Raw genomic sequence first — 15,318 nt, 5'->3', positions numbered from 1 at the left:
TCAAACTGGCCCTGGCTACTTACTATTATGGTACTTTCCTTTCCTCACGTCTCCCCCTCCCTCCCCAACAGCCACATCATCCATGTCTACTTTACAGTAGATCTGTAATGAATTTGGATTCAGTTCAAGGAATACACAGGAGGCCTTCAGCTCCCAGAGCAGGCAGCTCTGTAGGAGGGACAGAGAAAAGAAAATACCCGGGGGCGGTTCTGTATTTCCAAAAGATTAAAAATAATTAAACAATAAGATAGTCAACTTGGACTGTTGAAGACAGTGATTAATGGCTCTTCTTCCTCTAAGGATGCCCTCCCCTGAGCTAATCCGACCCAACGCCATTTCAAAGGAGATGCTGGTTCACACTCTGTTTGTTTCATTTCACGTACTCAAGTAAATCAGGGTTGTTATGGCCTTGACATTTTTACCAACCAGCTACCTCCCTCTCTCCCCTCTTGGAATAATTGAGGGTGAAAGGAAGATGTTTTCAAAGGCATTGGGGCTTAGCTACGTAATTATCCATCTAGCCAAGTCAACAAAGCTACGAGGTGGCGAGGGCAATATATGCTGCTGTTAGATGAGATGGAGGTCAGAGCATGAGTGTCCCTTTGGAGGACAGGAAACTGCCACCACTACCCACTGGTACCCAGTGAGTGCTGGCTGAATGAACAAATTCTGAAGATAGGTCCTTTCCCTTGTAAAGGTAAGAAAATAATTACTTCTCATGGCGACCAAAATTAAACATATGGTGTTGTTACTATTCCCAGAGGAGACTTCAGACTTCACGTTCTCATTCAACAGCATTTTGAACACCTACTATGTGCCAGGTTCTCAGTTCCTTCTTGTGGGGCATTAAAACATTTGACTCTAATAACAGCTTTAGCAGCATATTAGAAATATCTGGTAGACAGCTATCTTGTCCTCGTAGTGCATCAAGTCACTCAGGAAATACGACTTGAATAGATAATAGAACAGCCACACTCATGCCCTTCAGCTTGAATGTAACAGTGCCCTGGCAATGTGTGTTGAAGACACGGTGAGTGACTTTGGTCGTTTAATTTAAATTGTACACATATAACAAAAGCGAGGCTTTTAGAACCCCTGTGTCTGTCCTGTCCTTGTGGTTATGGAAAGAGCCTTTTGCAGTAGAAATTCACCAAATTAATTTATACGAGGAGGATTTCCTAAGACCTATGGAAATTGCTGTGGTTGTTCAGAAGTGTGCAAACTCATTTTCCCAAGTCCATAAATTCAATTTTAAAATAAGCCTTGGCCTCTGAACTATGATAAACTTAACATTAATTTAGAAAGTTTCCTCTATAGTCTTGGTGATTTCTCCATAGGAATTTATCAGCTCCCATTCTGGATTTTATAGCATGAAGAAACTATAGAGTAAATCTATATATCTTACTCTATAGACCCATCAGTAGACTTATTAAAAAACAAAACAAGGGTTCATTCTTTTTTTTTCTTTTCTTTTTTTCAGAGCTGGGGACCGAACTCAGGGCCTTGCGCTTGCTAGGCAAGCGCTCTACCACTGAGCTAAATCCCCAACCCCAAGGGTTCATTCTTAACCAAATCACTTTGGCATGACTTCCTTTATTCTCCCAAACTTGAAGTCTGTCAAATTGGTAACAGTGATTCCTCATTTGAACTGGTGGAAATGAACAAAGTATATCCCAAGAGACAGACAGACAGACAGACAGACAGACAGACAGACAGGCAGGCAGGCAGGCAGGCAGATAGAACGTTTCTAGTTGCTATTAATGCTAAATATAGTTTTTGTGTAACTTGAAGCTGGGCCTCTAAGCATCCCCTCCTGGCTTGTGTCTCCATAATCCCCTAGTGCACTAACCAAAGTCCCCATCCTTACAGGAGGGAGATGACCCTACAGCTCAAGGAATGGTCCCTGATACAGAAATGATCTCCATTAATGATGGGAAAGACCCTAGTGGGAATACTCCCTTAGTAGCCACAGAGGCACTGGACTGAATATATCTTAAGAGTAATTTCTGTCACTAATAAAACAAATTGCATTTCTACAAGCATGGGCCAAACTGCTATAAAAGTGCTCTTCGTATGCCCCCAAGTATCTGCTCATAGGCTCACACCACTGCTTACCCAAGGTTTGGAACACTGTTGGTAGATCAATGCAGGGAAATTGGCAGCTTCTCTAACAAAAAGCTGAAACTACGATGGCTGAGCACACTGTCACTTTCCCATTTACACTTTGAGGGTTGGTGACGCCTGCATAGCTCTTCCACCATGTGACGACTGGGGGATGTGGAATCATTATAGTTTGTGCCCTTGTCATTCACAGCACATGGCTTCTTTATTCATGTAGAATGAAGAGAAAGACCCAAGAAATATTCCTAGAGAAGTCAGTGTCAGGCTGGATGTAGCCATGGGTAAAACAAGACAACCAAGTTTCAGTGATCCTCCTGTCTCCACCTTCCCAGTAAGCAGATCATCCCATGAAATGCTTCTTGCGCTAGGCCACAGTGAAAGACAGAGGGTCACTGGTGGTTAGGAGAAAGCATTCAGGAGTCACACTGCCTCAGGAGTTCACATCACAGCGCTGCTATTATTAGATACGTGCAGTTGGGTGAAATACTCAATTGTTTGGCAAGTTGGATCTATCTGTGAAATGAAGACAAGAATGCCTATTTTGTCAAATGTTTATGTAAGATAAATTATTCAAAGGATCTCTGGAGACTGAAAGAGAACATTTGGAAGGACCAAAGCTCTTTGGTAGGAGTATGTTTTAATACTATATATACATATATACATATGTATAGTGAGATATATGGCCAGGGAGGGCTTATGGAAGCATCCCAAACATGGATCCAGAATCTCCAGGATTTTAAGGACTAGAGGCCTGTGAGATGCCAAATGAACTATTACAGATGTAAGTGCCACACGACACCTCAGGGAGGGAGAAAACTGAGCAACAGAGAGACTCCAACAAGGAAGAGAGTCCATTGGGGTGCTAGAGTGCCTTCTCTGCTCTGTGTGTCTCCATCCTCTGACTGACTTGTCTCATCTTCTTTCCTCCATGCAGCTAACAGTCTTTACTTGGTCATTGTAGAAAATGACTGTTAGGATGTTCTCATCTCCTTTACAAAGGAAGCCATCCAAATCAAAGTTGTTCAATTCTAAATTCCCAGGAAAGAGCCTGATTGACCCAGTTTGGTGGTGTAATCCATTTGGCCAGTGAAGCAGGCTCATGTCAAAGGATTATGACCTCTATAATCCTTAGGATGGGGAATGTGATGGTTCTAAGCAGTAAGGTGCTTCATAAAACCCATTCTTCAAGAGCTTGATCTCAAATATTGTCTCCTGACATTCCATTGTTTTGTTTTGCTTTATTGACACAGGGTCTCATTGCATACCCCATAATTGTCTCAAACTCAGTGTAGACCAGGGTGGTCTTGTACTTGCGAACTTCTTGACACTCTCACTTGTGTAAGTATAAGCTTGAACCACCATTCCCAGCCATGACGATTTTTGTATTATCATTTTCACTACCATTTATCTTAGTTGTTTAAATGCTTATAACATTTCTTCATCATTAATTAGGCTTTAAAGTAAGTTCTAGAGGTAAGGGCTGTGGGTGTTTTCTTTCCATCCCACAATGTTAGTAAAGTGACATACACTAGATGGAAAATATTTACTAAATGAATGAACAAATGTTGAATCCCAGGGAACTGGCTCTTGCCCACTCTGACTTCCATGGTCTGTTATGATGCTTGTGAATTCTTAACTTCTACAAAAAGGACAGTTGATTCATGAGGAGATGATGCACAAGGAATCTTATACTTCATGGCTGGTTTACTTTTAGCCCCTCTTACATGTCTCTGGTTGGAGCTTTCAGAAACCAGCGTGTTCCCAGCTGCCAGTCCCTTGCTTCTCAACCTTCGATACTCCGCTTCACTGAGTAGATTCTCACTTGTCCTCTTGCCATTCATTCTTGATACTTGACCTCGGTGGAAACAGTAGAGAATTCTTTTATCTAATACCACCACTGTGCACATGCAAAGGATGACACTTAATGCCTCATGCTTGTCACAGTTTTAATTCTTACATCTTCACTCCCCTGTGCAGCCAGAGTTGCCCGTCTGTCTATCCTTACTTTGGGCGGTATACTCATGTTTCTTCTGTGCAGAGGGTCGTGAGTACACAACAATGACTAGATCCCGGGTTTCCCATCCAGAGATGAAAGAGACAGCCCAGCAAGCTTTTACCAAGGAAACCAGTGGAGCCACTATTTCTATCTGTGGTTTAGGTAACAGCTGGCAAATGGGCAAACTTATTTTTAAAATTCCCCTTTCCACAACTCTTCTTCTACAGATTATAACAGCCATTTCAGTTCTGTTACTTGTTTGCCTTCTTCAGGCAGAGTCTTTCTCCATTGGCCAAACTGGCCTTAAACTCATGGTCATCCTGCCTCAGCCTCTGAGTATGTGGGATTATTCATGTCTTCTGCAACATCAAGTTCAGTGGATTTGAAAGACAGGGCATGTCTTTAGGACTCTGTCCTCTAGACATTGCATGACAACGGCTATGATTACTCATAGGTGGGCTCTCAGAAGATGTAGTCTTTTATAAAGGAGTGCAGGCTTAGGAGAACATACAAGGGACTCTAGACTCAGGGACATTGAAGTAGTCACTGGGGGCCCTTTCTCCCTTTTTCCTCTCCCCAAGGATATAGGCAGGCAGTTGATTGCTGGAGGACACAGGACTTTGTGTGTGTGTGTGTGTGTGTGTGTGTGTGTGTGTGTGTGTGTGTGTGTGGTGTAGCTGCCCAGAAGTTGTCCATACTCTGACAGATACTCCTCACCCATGTTCCACTTAAGTTCACTTAAACTCATTGTTCACCAAGCTAGGCTTGGGTAGAATCATTTCTATGGGCTTCCACTGGTGCATACACTGAGGTAAGCAGACATTTTTCATATCTCCCCAGGAAATGCTAATGCAACACAGGTGGATTCACACACCTCACATGCTTTTCAAGTCCTAAACCTTGGATCAACTTGCTGTCGACCCTCAGCCCTTTTGGTTTCTCCTGAGGAGTCATTTACTGGTAACTGATTTTAAGTCCTTCTCACAACCACGAACTAACTATATACAACCTGCCTCCCCCCATGAAAATCAGAATGGTCCCTGGAAATAGATACTTTGGTCTGCAAGGTGAAGTTTGGGGGAGTCACCACCTCTCCAGGAAGCCTCACTTACCAGGAATCCGTGAAACGCGTAGCACTAGATAAGGGTATGTACCTACTGGTGCTCTGCTGGGTAAGGGATGGAATTTTACTAAAGACGACAGTATAACGTGACATGTAGTCCCTACCATATAGCTCTTTCTTAGATCATGGGACAAGTTTCCCTGAACTTATAAGGAAGTTCTCTATACTCCCATACAGGTTAGTAATTCTCCTGTTGTTTGGTAAATGTGTTTTTTTCCTGCAGTAGGACCACCTCTGCTCATCTCTGTCCTTCCCCCATTTTCCCCTTGTTGGATCAGCACAGCGTCTGGTATATCATAGTCTCTTAAAAACTGTGGTAACAAGTTCATAGAAAAATATACCTGAAACAACCTTCCTGTTTTCTACATATATATATATATATATATATATATAGATATATAGATATAGATATAGATATAGATAAAGATATAGATAGATATAGATTGTGTGTGTGTGTGTGTGTGTGTGTGTGTACTAAATATATGTGTACATGTTTCTTTCCCAGGCTTTAATTCAGTACTCAGGACATGTGTTTTGGATTGCATTTTTTGGTAGTTTGGCTTCAGACTTGAGGGACTGAAATAGCCTTGGAAATTCTGACCCATATTATTTTAAGGGCTCCAGACAATTCTAAGCTGACTGGTCATTTTGTTACAAGAAGTGAGTGAGCTGTAGAGATGGCTCAGCCATTAAGGGCCAGGATCACACCTACAAAGAGAAGAAGTGTGTGAGTCAAGAGAGAAAGAACATTTAAGAGAGTAGCATTGAATAGGCCTGTCAAGGAGCGAGATACAAATGTTTTGAGTGACAGAGGGGATGAGAGACACACCTGATCTGATGAACTCAGGAACTCTATCAGGAACGTGGGATGAGACACAAATAATTGAGGGAAAAGGAATTCCAAATAGGGCCTTTGAACAGCAAGGATAAGGAAGCAGGCAGGAAGTCACAAAACTGCTCAGGAAAGGTTGCTCTAGAGATTAGGCCACGGGGACATCAATCTATCTATGGGGACAACTCATGCCAGATTGGGGGTATGTCAGAGCCACAGCAATACGTGGTTCCAGTCTAGATGCACAGACTTGGGTCTTGGATGTGTTCTGTTTTTGTTTGAATAGGGAGACTTGTGGACTGTCACTAGGTAATAGAGAAGCAGTGACTTAGAACAGGACAATGTTCAGTCTTTGGATGGCTCAGTTCTTTGAATTTGATTATATTAGAGTAAAAAAATTAAAGAGGAACTCTGGAGAACGATATTTAAGAAAAAATGAAAGCCTCGATGTTGCCTATACTTTTATTAAACATGTTTGCTCAGGCTAGGCTCTGGTATCAGCAGCCACTGGCTAGTTAGCCATCTAGTTAGCCCCCACGGCTAGCTAACACTTTCCCGAGATCCTGGCTATGCTCTGAGAACAGCCTCCACCTGTATTCCTGAGTGTACCACCCATTCCTCCTTGCCTGGTGCCAGCAATGGCCATCTCAGCCAGCTCTTTTTAGCCTCGAGGAAGGAGAACACTAGAGACTTTTATATTTTAAAGCTGACCAGATAACTCAAATCCTGCCCCATCCTCCCAGGTGCCTGGGGAGGCTACAAACTATCGGTGCACCAAAGACCTTTTATGTCTGCAGCTTCCTATCCACTCCACAGCCTGGTGTGAATCCTAATCTCTACCTCGTCTCTTCCCCTTCCTCCTGGGATCCAGAAAATCTGCCTCTCTATCTTCTTCCAGGAATTGGCTTCTACCACCTTTATTTACCCAATCAAGAGACAATTAAGGGAACCTCTACCTACACCCTGATGTTGCTGAATATTTGCCACAGCTTTATTACATGCTTTAGGGAAGGAAAGGGCGACATCAAACTTGGGTTGTACCTAGAATAAATCTCTGAAGGCCCAGCCAACCACAAGGATGTTCTTTAAATTCATTTGGAATCAGAACCTACATGTGAACAAAAGCAGCCCCATGACACAGTGCAATGGCCAAGAAGGTGGGCAAAGGTCAGCTCCAGGATGGTCTCTATGAGATGCAGAACTTGAGAGTATCTCTAGAAGAAAGAAGGCTCTTATATTTAGAAATGGGCTATCTCACCATGGTAAGGTTGGTAAGGTTGCTCAGTGGGTAGAGGCCATTGCCAAGTAAACCTGATAACCCAAGTCTCATTTTTGGAACTCAGAGTGGAAGGCAATAAATGATTCCTGACTCCGCAAGTCATGCTCTTACCTCAATACTAGGATTGAGGTAATCTTATGCTAGGATATGCATGATTACACACACACACACATACACACACACACACACACACACACACACACACACACACACACCATAGTTAATAAAGTTTGGTTCATTTTATTTTTATCAGATGCTACTCTGAACTTAACTGACTTACTGTCTCCCTCACCACCTCTTAGCTCCTTTCAAGGTATTTGGAGGACTCTCTGGGTGTCTGTATGTCCTGCCAGGGCTAGGGATAATTGGAAGCATCATGTTATATGGTCAGCATGACCCTCAGTAGGTGGAGCACTGAACTGATATGGAGTTCCCTGGGACTGGACCACTCACAGTGATGCTTTGATTTGTAGGCCATCAACCCCCACCTTCTCCACAGTACTTTTCCTAATCTGGAGGCTTCAACAACAGCTCCACCCTAACCTCCACTTAAGCTTTGATTTTCTAGCAGACATTAGATTTGTCTCCTCCTTTGCTTCTTAGCTAGAACCCCAATTTCATTTATAAATAGCTACCACTTCCCAAAGACCATGCAAGGGCTGATCTCACCCCTAAACCACAACGTATGTTTAATATAGGGAAATATCCCATTTCCCTTTCATACTTATTCAGTGGTCATATGACAACCAAAAATATGCATAAGAAATCCATAATTATTAACATTGCTATAGAAACTCTCCTCGATTCTGTGAAAGAACTGCAGAAAGAAAGTGTCTTCTTTACATAGATTTCCACATCAGCATACACCATCTGGAACACCTCTGCCCTCTTGCTGCTGGTGTGGAGATAAAGTCAATGTCAAAAGCATGGGAAAGCAAAAAATAGAATAAGGGGCATTGCTGAGAAAATGAGTCAGCTTCCTCAGGCATTCACTCTGCCCTGGGTTTTCAACTGTGTGAAATAATATACTTCTTTATGGTTTAAACCCACATGAGTCAGGGTTCCTTGTAATTTTACTTGAAAGAACTCTGATTGCTGAAGGTCCCAAGGTGAATGGAAGCATTCGAGCACCTTCTTTTCACCCTCTTCTGTGAGCCTCCAGGTAGTGGAAGGATCCTCTCCATTCTCTGATCTAGACTACACTGGACTAGGACTCCCACTTAACTAAAGTGGAAACAAAAGAAAGATATCTAAAGTATCATGCTTTAAGAAGCAAGCCAGAGGAAGGAAAGACAATCGACCACATGGGTTGTGTTTCAAACACTGCAGTGTGGCAAGGAGTGATCACAACATACATCCACAGCACATAACCACAATGCACACCCACACTGCACATCCATAGCACACACCAACGGAACACATCCAGAGGGTCTTTCACAGCAATATCAGTAGGTCTTTTCCACAAAGCCACATTGCCCCACATAAAAGTCACTAAAAACAAGCCAATGTTCTAGTCACTAGTTGCATATGGCTACTTGAATCATTAATATAAAATAAACCATTAAGTTCCTCCCATACATTAGTCACATTTCTTAGTACACACAGCTACCATATTGGACAGGGTAGTTGCAGAATATTCTTGGTCTATGAAGTGCTACAGAACAAAGGTGTCTCTATTCAAAATGAAGTGATAGTTAAGAGAACCAATCACAGGCTTAGAAAGAACCAAAAATGCAAGCCAATTGTGGGAAAGATCCAGTTGTGTAGTAATTGGGCACTTAAGTCTTGACTCTGCCACTTGTCTAATGTCTATAAATTTTAGCTTCTTTATAATGTGAGGACAATAATAGAACCACTCTGGAAATCACTCTGGATGTTCCTCAGAAAACTGGACATAGTAGTACCCGAGGACCCAGCTATTCCTCTCCTGGGCATACACCCAAAAGATGTTCCCAAATACAACAATAACACATGCTCCACTATGTTCATAGCAGTCTTATTTATAATAACCAGAAGCTGGAAAGAACCCAGATGTCCTTCAACAGAGGAATGGATATAAAAATGTGGTACATCTACAAAATGGAGTACTACTCGGCTATTAAAAACAATGACTTCATGAAATTCTTAGGCAAATGGATAGAACTAGAAAATATCATCCTGAGTGAGGTAATCCAATCACAAAAGAACACACATGGTATGTACTCACTAATAAGTGTATATTAGCCCAAATGCTCAGAATATCCAAGATACAATCCACAGACCACATGAAGCTCAAGAAGTTAGAAGACCAAAGAGTGGATGCTTCAGTCATTCTTAGAAGGGAGAACAAAATATTCACAAGAAGAAATGCAGAGACAAAGTGTGGAGCAGAGACTGAGGGAAAGGTCATCCAGAGATGACCTCACCTGGGGATTCATCCCATATACTGTCACCAACCCAGACAATATTGGGGATGCCAAGAAGTGCATGATGACAGGAACCTGATATAGCTGTCTCCTCAGAGGCTCTGCCAGGGCCTGACAAATACAGAGGCGGGTGCTCGCAGCCAATCCATTGAACTAAGAACGGGGTCCCCAGGGGAGGAGTTAAAGAAAGGACTGAAATAGCTGAAAGGGTTTTCAACCCCATAGGAAGAACAACAATATCAACCAACCAGATCCCCAGAGCTCCCAGAGACTAAACCACCAACCAAACAGTACACATGGAAGGACCCATGGCTCCAGCCACATGTGTAGCACAGCATGGTCTTATTGAGCACCAATGGAAGGAGAGGCCCTTGGTCCTAGGAAGGCTTGAGGCCCCCATGTAGAGGAAAGCCAGGGTAGGGAGATGGGAGGGAGTATGTGGGTCAGTGGGTGAACACTCTCATAGAGGCAGGCGGGGGGAGGAGGGGACAGGGGGGCTCCAGAGGGAACATCAGGAAAGGGGATAACATTTGAAATGTAGGTAAAGACAATATCTAATTTTTTTTAAAAAGCCAATTTAAGAAAAACCAAAAAGGAAAAAAAAAAGTAATACTGATCAAGAAAGAACATTTTGAGGACTAAAGGTGATGCATAAGCAACATTTAGGAAAGTTATCAAACCAGTTGATACTAACAAGTATTATCTCCGGTCTTTTACCTGCTTTGTACACATGATGATGCAATATTCAAAGAGTGATCCATAGACCTGCAGCTTCAGTGCTATCTGGGAGTTTGGTGGAAAGAACCATCTGGACTGGACAGGGACAGGGAGTTCCGTAAGTACATGCCTTACCATCACAATGACTACATTCAGTCCCTAGAGCCTACATACAAAAGCGTGCCTCAGCACAGTGATGCACAGCTTCAATCTCAGCACTTGGGAGGCAGAGGCAGATGGATCTCTATGAGTTTGAGGCCGGCCTGGTCTACACAGTGAGTTTCAGGACAGCCAGGGCTACACAGGGAGGCCCTATCTGAAATGGGCAAGGAAAAGAGGAGAAGGAAGAAGAGAAAAAGCAGAGTGGCATATGGTTATAACCCTGAGGATACTCTGGTCTCCACACACAGGAGCATACCCTACCACCCCCCTCCCACACACCTTAATAACTAAAGAAGGGGGAAAAGGGAATGAAAAAAAAAAACTAAGATCTCCAAATCTACCCCAGAACAATTAAACCAGACTTTACATTTTAACAGCATCATCACTTGATTTGCATATACATTAAGGCCTGAGAAATGTTGCTGGATACATGGCTGAGGAAAATTAAAACAAACTATTACCTTCTAGAAAGGACCAGAATACTAACTACTGAAGTCTACATGACACAGAATCTCATACTTTCTTGGATCGGTGTTCTGGTAGCATCCTAGAGTACTGTCAATGTGTAAGCTATGGCTGCGTAGGAAATGACTTCCCAAGCAAACCATGTTGGTTCCCGACTGCAATTCCAGCATGTGGGAAGGAGGAGAATTAGGAGTTCAAGCCCAATCTCAGGTACATAACAAATTTGAGGTCAACCTGGGCTACATGAGACCCTGTCTCAAAAAGTTGATAACTAGCCTCTAAAGTTAATGACATCAAAGAGTATTAGTCCCTCAGCAGAAAATTTCTGACAGGGCAGGGCATAGGGGAAACTCAGCCATTTCACTTTGTAAGATACTAGCCTTGCAAGTAGGAGGATATGTTTGATCCCTAGAACCTAAATAAAAATGTCAGGTACGGTGGCATGCTGGTAATCCCGACTCTGGAATGGCAGAGAGAGGAGGAGTCTTGGGACTCAGCAGCCAACCAGTCTGCCTTAACTAATGAGCTCTGGGCCAATGAGAAACCCTATCTCAAAGGTGGTGGCCAGGGTTCTTGAAGATACTTTTCACATTCTACCTTCTATGCAGGGACACACATTTGTATAAGTACACTCATACACATGTGTGCAAATCTACCCCCCCGACACGCATCCAAACATGCACAAAATAAATGACTTAAGACAGAGCACTGGATCTGAAGGTGCAGTTGGAAAATTTGCAGGCTGAGGGTTGGAATCACCTGAAGGCTTTCAATCATATCCGAGCCATGCTACTGAGTGTCATTTGCAGATCCCTTAGCCTTCTCAGCTAGAATGTCAACAATGGCATCTCTGTGTGGCCTGGTCTTCCTCAGAGTGCGAGCCTGGGTTCGCAGCAATGGACCAGCGAAAGGGGGAGAAAGAAAGAGGGACAGAGAAGACAGCAATGGCGAAGGGAAAGAGAAGAAAACAGATAAGGGACTGAGAGAAGGAGAGAAATAGTGTGTGGGAAGAGAGGAAAGAGAAGATGGGGAGGAGGGGAAAAGAGAACACAATACATAGATTAAAAAAGGGGAGCCAAGTTTCCAGTCATACTGCAGTCTATGACCAGCTTAGGAAGCAGCACAGCCACGCTCTACTGATTCAGGGGAGTTAAAAGGTTCTGCCGATGCCAAATAGGAATAAACGCAGATCCAGCCAAGAAGCAGAAGCCACACAGCTGCAAACATCTGTGGACTACCAGATCCTACAGTGCTCTTTTTCGTCCAAGGTGCTTCAGGCCTCTAACTGCCACTACCCATGAATGAGCTCTCCGTTTGGTGTCTTCTGTAGGAAAAGCTATACGGTATGGTATTCATGTCCACTTGGGGTAGCATGTTCTTAGGAATTCTTGCATTACATTTTTGTTCCAAGAACAATAGCTTAAAAGCCACTTTCACTTTCCATTCTATTTTGTTCTTGGGGATCATTCAATTACAGCCAAGCACCTTAAATGGTATATTAGAAGTCTATGAGAACGAAATGGAAATTAGTGGACTTGGTGAAAATGAGTCTTTCACTGGTATAAATTCCCCAAATAGTTTGTTTGTCTGTTTGTTTCTCTGCATGTTGAGATTCATTGCTAAGGGGCAAATAAAATGACCACCGCAGGATATGCCCACACACTATGATTTAGATGTCTACTTTCAGTTAATATCTTACATCTTCAGACCAAAACTCCCCTCTGTGCATTTTCAGCCCCACAGTACAACTTTCTTGGCAAGTTTGCTCTCAATCTGCTTGGTTGTTCTTATATTAGAGCAGAACCAAGAAAGAAGGTGGAGGGGATAAAGTCTTCTACATATGACAACATAAAAAAATACTAGTGTTTGTTTCTCGTTAAGATGAAGTCAGAGACAAAAGCTACAGTTGGATCTGGCCTATAGCCATTCATCTTAAACGCTGGAGGAAGAGAAGCATAAGGCAACCCAATATAGACTTGGCACAGGCTTTTAGGTTTCTAATTTTGTACCATCTTCTGTGTTCCCTCTCGTCAGAGAGTCATAGCCAAGCCTTATACAGTTAGATGGCTGTTCTTGGGATGGTCCTTTCTCCCCACCCGTCTCCTAACTGCTGGGAATACCTTGGCACACCCCTCCCTTGCCTCTCCCAGAAACATACAACAGCCATTCAGCACACACACACATCCACTCACATGCACACTGGTAGTCACTCACAAGCAGGCAGTCATACCCAAGCATCCATACACTCAGGTACTATGCAACTGTTTGACTGGCTCTTCCTTCCCCTAAAACCCCAGCTTCCCTCATAACTGGGGTGGGAGCAGGGATGGAGTCTTTCCTCTTGGGAGAGTATATGGCAGTAGTGCTGTCCATTTTCAAAATACTTCCTAAGCTCACCCAGGGACCCGAATGTCTGCAATTTTAGCTGCAGAATACTGTATCTAGTGGCGTCTGCCAATCTAGGTAATCAGACAGTAATTACAATCGACCGAGACATACATAAGGTTTGAATTTGTTAAAATTTCTTTCTTCCCTTATTTGTTTCACTTTTCAAGACAGGGTTTCTCTGTGTAACCCCAGCTGTCCTAGAACTTGCCCCCACTGCCTGGCATAAATTATTTCTTAGTTTCACAAAATTCTGTGATATGAATGTTAAAGATCTAATTTTATCCTCAACAAAGTTATGTTAAGATCCTAACTTCTACCACTGGTGAATGTTTTTATAGAGACAACCATCATGTCGTAAGCGTGGGGCCTGACTGAATATGACTGATAGCATTCTAATAAGAAAGATAGTCATCCAGGAGAATCTCCTATGAGAGCAGAGGCAATGATGAAGGAAAAAATCCATAAGCCAAGGAACACCCAGGACTCCTAGCCACCATAAGAAGGTTTGAAGTTCTAGCCAGAGCAATCAGACAACAAAAGGAGATCAAGGGGATACAGATTGGAAAAGAAGAAGTCAAAATATCACTATTTGCAGATGATATGATAGTATATTTAAGTGATCCCAAAAGTTCCACCAGAGAACTACTAAAGCTGATAAACAACTTCAGCAAAGTGGCTGTTTATAAAATTAACTCAAATAAATCAGTAGCCTTCCTCTACACAAAAGAGAAACAAGCCGAGAAAGAAATTAGGGAAACGACACCCTTCATAATACTCCCAAATAATATAAAGTACCTCGGTGTGACTTTAACCAAGCAAGTAAAAGATCTCTACAATAAGAACTTCAAGCCTCTGAAGAAAGAAATTGAAGAAGACCTCAGAAGATGGAAAGATCTCCCATGCTCATGGATTGGCAGGATTAATATAGTAAAAATGGCCATTTTACCAAAAGCAATTCCCATCAAAATACCAATCCATTTCTTCAAAGAGTTAGAACAATTTGCAAATTCATCTGGAATACCCAAAAACCCAGGATAGCTAAAACTATCCTCAACAATAAAAGGACTTCAGGGGGAATCACTATCCCTGAACTCAAGCAGTATTACAGAGCAATAGTCATAAAACTATATGGTATTGGTACAGAGTCAGGCAGATAGATCAGTGGAACAGAATTGAAGACCCAGAAATGAACCCACACGCCTTTGGTCACTTGATCTTTGACAAAGGAGCCAAAACCATCCAATGGAAAAAAGATAGCATTTTCAGCAAATGGTGCTGATTCAACTGGAGGTCAACATGTAGAAGAATGCAGCTCGATACATGCTTATCACCCTGTACAAAGCTTAAATCCAAGTGGATCAAGGACCTCCACATCAAACCAGATACACTCAAACTAATAGAAGAAAAACTGGGGAAGCATCTCGAACACATGGACACTGGAAAAAATTTCCTGAACAAAACACCAATGGCTTATGCTCTAAGATCAAGAGTCGACAAATGGGATCTCATAAAACTGCAAAGCTTCTGTAAGGCAAAGGACACTGTGGTTAGGACAAAATGGCAACCAACAGATTGTGAAAAGATCTTTGCCAATCCTACAATGAATAGAGGGCTTATATCAAAAATATACAAAGAACTCAAGAAGTTATACCGCAGGGAGACAAATAACTGTTATGATGCTTGTGAATTCTTAACTTCTACAAAAAGGACAGTTGATTCATGAGGAGATGATGCACAGTGAATCTTATACTTCATGGCTGGTTTACTTTTAGCCCCTCTTACATGTCTCTGGTTGGAGCTTTCAGAAACCAGCGTGTTCCCAGCTGCCAG

General features: G+C 42.6%; 1 long non-coding RNA gene across 1 annotated transcript in view; it reads right to left on the bottom strand.

The window, feature by feature from the left end:
• Positions 1-2,739: 2,739 nt before the first annotated feature.
• The window catches only part of LOC134485829 (uncharacterized), a 167,753-nt gene continuing 155,174 nt past the window's right edge, over positions 2,740-15,318 (bottom strand). Inside the window, exon 6 of the long non-coding RNA XR_015673835.1 lies at positions 2,740-4,090. This is a non-coding gene — a long non-coding RNA (uncharacterized LOC134485829). The remainder of the gene's footprint in view (positions 4,091-15,318) is intronic.

This window comes from Rattus norvegicus, chromosome 2 (assembly GCF_021556685.1).
Source record: "Rattus norvegicus strain SHRSP/BbbUtx chromosome 2, alternate assembly SHRSP_T2T, whole genome shotgun sequence".
NCBI classification, from domain to species: domain Eukaryota; kingdom Metazoa; phylum Chordata; class Mammalia; order Rodentia; family Muridae; genus Rattus; species Rattus norvegicus.
Note: the sequence above shows the minus strand (reverse complement) of the source record. Positions and strands in the feature narration are given on the sequence as shown.